This window comes from Chenopodium album, chromosome 9 (genome assembly GCF_948465745.1).
Source record: "Chenopodium album chromosome 9, dcCheAlbu1.1, whole genome shotgun sequence".
In the NCBI taxonomy this organism is placed as follows: domain Eukaryota; kingdom Viridiplantae; phylum Streptophyta; class Magnoliopsida; order Caryophyllales; family Amaranthaceae; genus Chenopodium; species Chenopodium album.
Genome location: NC_137842.1, coordinates 45,055,878 through 45,060,250, shown reverse-complemented (window position 1 = coordinate 45,060,250; position 4,373 = coordinate 45,055,878). Strand labels below are relative to the sequence as shown.

Genomic DNA, 4,373 nt, shown 5'->3' with positions numbered 1-4,373 from the left:
TTAGTTTTTCCTGCGGAAGATGCAACACAAAATACTGCCTCCAAGGAATCTCTAACGAGAGCTTGGGGCTTATTAGAAAAATTATTTACATCAACCACACCAATACTACAACACTTTTCCTCTAACATGAGACTTTTAGGGATATTATTTAAATTAAAAGTGATATTATCATCCCCTACACATAATGAAAGTTTACCACTTTTGACATCTATTATTGCCCCTGCAGTATGAAGGAATGGTCTACCCAAAATAATCGGAATTTGCAAATCTTCCTCCATGTCAAGAACAATAAAATCAACAGGTATATAAAATTTACCTACTCTAACAGGAACATCCTCTAAAACACCTAAAGGGTATTTCACAGAATGATCGGCCATTTGTAGAGTAATATTGATAGCTTTTAATTTACCCATATTTAATTTAGAGCTCACATATAATGGCATAACACTTACACTAGCACCCAAATCACATAATGCTTTTTCAATCATCAGATTACCAATATGACATGGAATAGAAAAACTACCCGGATCTTTTAGTTTAGGTGGGGATTTATTCTGTAATATAGCACTACATTCTGCAGTAAAAGCAACAGTCTCTACCTCACTAATAGATCTTTTTCTAGTCAAAATCTCTTTCATAAATTTAGAATATGCAGGAACTTGAGTAATTAATTCTGTGAAAGAAATTGTTACCTGCAAATTTTTCACAACCTCCAGAAACTTACCAAATTTCTTATCCAACTTACTATTTAAATGTCTATTAGGGAATGGAAGTTTGATAGCAAGACCCTGCACATCTCCACTCTTATCCTAGGGTTTACCCTGCAAAGAATTATCAGAAAAGTTAGTTTTACCCTTTAGTCCTGCAGGGCTAGTAACAACATTGTTTGGTTTAACAGAATCAAGATTAGCAATTTTTGTTGTAGCAAGTTCATCATTTTTGGGCATAGGAGGCCCATCATAGTGTGAACCACTCCTCAGAGTAATTGCATTTGCGTATTCTGTTGTTTGTACTGGCTGTGATGGTAGGGCTCCCTGCTGGCGAGTTTGCAGAGTAGAGAAAAGTTGCGCAATCTAAGTATCTATTATTTTATTATGTGCTATTAATGAGTTAATTTGTTCATCTCTACTCTGCATCTGCTTCTGCATATTAGCTAACATCGTTTTGATTTCTGATAGGCCAGAATCAAATGGAGGAGTAACAACCTGTTGTGGTCTCTGATGTGGAGATTGGTAGTACCTCTGTTGTGGTTGTTGTACCTGTGGTGGAGGGTTAAGCACATTCGTACTATTGTACGACATATTTTGGTTATTTTTCAACCCTGTATTGTAGGTGTTAGAGTATGGACTAATTTGCTTATAGGTTCGAAAAGCATTAATCTTCTCAATTGAACTCCTACAGTCATGTGCCCAATGACCTACAAGACCACAATTTTCACAAAATATTGTAGAGTTAGTACCAATAGCAGAAACATTAGCAACGGAAGATGAATTAGAATTATTAAAACTGTCTAGTTTCTGGCTAATAGAAGTCAATTGTGTTTGCAAAAAGGATATAGAATCGACTTGGTGTTTTCCCCTGTTTGCAAATGACAGGGTAAAGTCATATCCCCTAATCAAAAGTAATTCCTAAATCCTCTAACTAATGTAGATAGGGAAGTAAGGTCGAATCCACAGAGAAACGAGTCTTTCTAGCTATTCCTAATTAATTAATATAATCTAGATTATAAAGTAACCAAAATATAATAATCGAAGGAAACTAAACTACTACGAGTAAAAGTGGGAAAGAATAAAAGTAGGAGGAGAAACAATAAATAAAAGGCCTAGGGCATAGGTTCACCAATAAATAATATTACAGGGTAAAACATAGTAATCAATCATCAATGCATACATTAATCAGATCATAAAGGGCTTTCGCTACGTATTACAATCACACAATTAATTTACCGGTATTAAATCTCATCTCTCGAATCTCGACTTAACCATTTATAAATTAACCTGCCTATTGAAACTAGACCTAAACATCAATTCTCATCTGTCGAATCTCGAATCAATATTGTTAAACTCATGCATAAAAGATCTGTGCAAATCTAGTCACAGAGCATTAAATCAATCAATATGAAATTAATCTAGCATTGACAATTAACAACAATAAATTATCCCTTCATATTATTTATGGATCCCCACAAACCCTAGAAATAAACTACTAGTGCATAATTAAAACTAAACTAATTAAAGCAATTAAAGAAAGCATGATTAAAAGCAAAAAGTAAGAGAAAGAGATTAATAATATTAAAGTAATAAGAATTCAAAATAATAAATCTTGATATAAAAACTAGAAAAGAAAAGAAAAGAAAAAGAACTAAAACTAAACTAATAAAACTAGTAATTAAAAGCTAACTAAAACTAAACTCCAACTTGACTTCCCCCAACCTACGTACTACTACTCCTTTAAATAAGAAAGGAAAAAGGAGTTTGACTCCCAATCAACCTCTAACCCCTCATCCCAAGCTGCGTACTACGTCTACCCTAGTGGGCTTATATAACAAAGTCAACTAATAAAAAAACTCCGGACAAACGGCAACAATATCACGCAACAGTCACCCGATTCAGAATTGGGCATCAGTCCGCTAGCAACGTTTGGGCTTCACTTCTTTGTCTGGACTTGTAACTTGATTTTGTAACTTGGGCCTTTATCTGAATTGACCAAAATTCCTTCCTCCTGGTATATGAGTATTGGACTTGCATTAAGTAAATACTCCAAACAAACTGAGCCCTTAATTATCAAATCAAATTTATTTAGCTCGACCTTGGGCTTTAAATATACGGTCATAAAATACAATCCGACTCAAATATCTTTGTAGTGGCTCAATAAGCTCGGAAATTATCATAAATCTGCAAATTCCTACAAAATGATACCAACTCTACAAAAACGCTAGAAAACTTATATTAGTAATAAAAATAGCTCCGTAGAGCTCAAATAAGCACAAATATGGCCATGGGACAGAGAATAAAAATATATATAATATAGACTTATCAGCAAACCCTCTAGGATTCCCATATTGGGAATTATGAATAGCCATCTCTTCGACAACATTGCTCGCTATATTCTCATCCAAATTCATAAATATTCCGTTAGCTGCAGAGTCCAAAATCATTCTTGAATTATATCCAAGCCCATTGTAGAAGGCTTGGATTATCTGTCACTTATGATGGGGACATTCTCTCTGCAAATCCTTAAATCTTTCCCCAAGCTTCATATAAACTCTCATCAGCTTCTTGGGCAAAATTTTGGATTGCACTCCTTAACAAAGCTATCCTCTCTGCAGGAAATATTTATTATAGAAATTCAAAGCAAAAGTTTCCCAATCAGTACTACCAAGTGCAGTTCTATTCGATCCATTATACCACAATTTAGCTTTACCATATAAAGAAAAGGGAAAAAGAAACTCCCTGATTTGGTCTTGTGTGACCCTAACTTGCCTAATAGTATTGCAGTACTGACAAAAATCTGCAATGTGAAGATTAGGATCTTCACCCTTAGCTCCACTGAATTGCTTTCTTTCGATCATTATGATAAACTGGGGCTTGATCTCAAATTGCACTCCATCGAGATTAGGTGTAGGAGCAAGATGTGGAAAATCTGTCAGGGATGGCTGCGAATAATTGCTAAGCTTGCGAGCAGGAAGAGGTGGTAGTGGTGTAGTCATCTCTGATTCTTGATCTGTACTAAACAAATAAATATGAGAAACCGTCCCAAAGAACTTACGTTCTATGAGACGAAAAAGAAAAAAATAATAATAATCTAGACTAAAAAATTAATCAAAAATAAAAATAAAACCGTCTCCCCGGCAACGGCGCCAAATTTTGACAGGCTAAAGTCGTATCACCTAATCAAAAGTAATTCCTAAAACCACTAACTAAAATAGATAGGGAAGTAGGGTCGAATCCACAGAGAAACGAGTCTTTTTATTCCTAATTAATTAATATTATCTAGATTATAGAGTAACAAATTATTATTATCGAAGGGAAATTAAACTACTAAGTGTAAAAGTGGAAAAGAATAAAAGTAGGAGGAGAAACAATGAATAAAATACCTAGGGCATAGGTTCACCAATAAATAATATTCCAGGGTAAAACATAATAATCAATGCATCAATGCATCAATTAATCAAATCATAAAGGGCTTTCGCTACGTATTACAATCACATAATTAATCTACCGATATTAAATCTCATCTCTCGAATCTCGACTTAACCATTTATAAATTAACCTGCCTATTGAAACTAGACCTAAACATCAATTATCATCTCTCGAATCTCGAATCAATAATGTCAAACTCATGCATAAAAGATCAGACCTAATCTAATCACA

The 4,373-nt window shown here is 34.2% G+C and overlaps 1 non-coding gene across 1 annotated transcript; it reads left to right on the top strand.

The window, feature by feature from the left end:
• The first annotated feature begins 3,203 nt into the window (after positions 1-3,203).
• On the top strand, positions 3,204-3,311 carry LOC145561045 (small nucleolar RNA R71). The gene has a single exon (XR_014093628.1). It is a non-coding gene; the product is annotated as a small nucleolar RNA R71 (small nucleolar RNA).
• Positions 3,312-4,373: the final 1,062 nt, after the last annotated feature.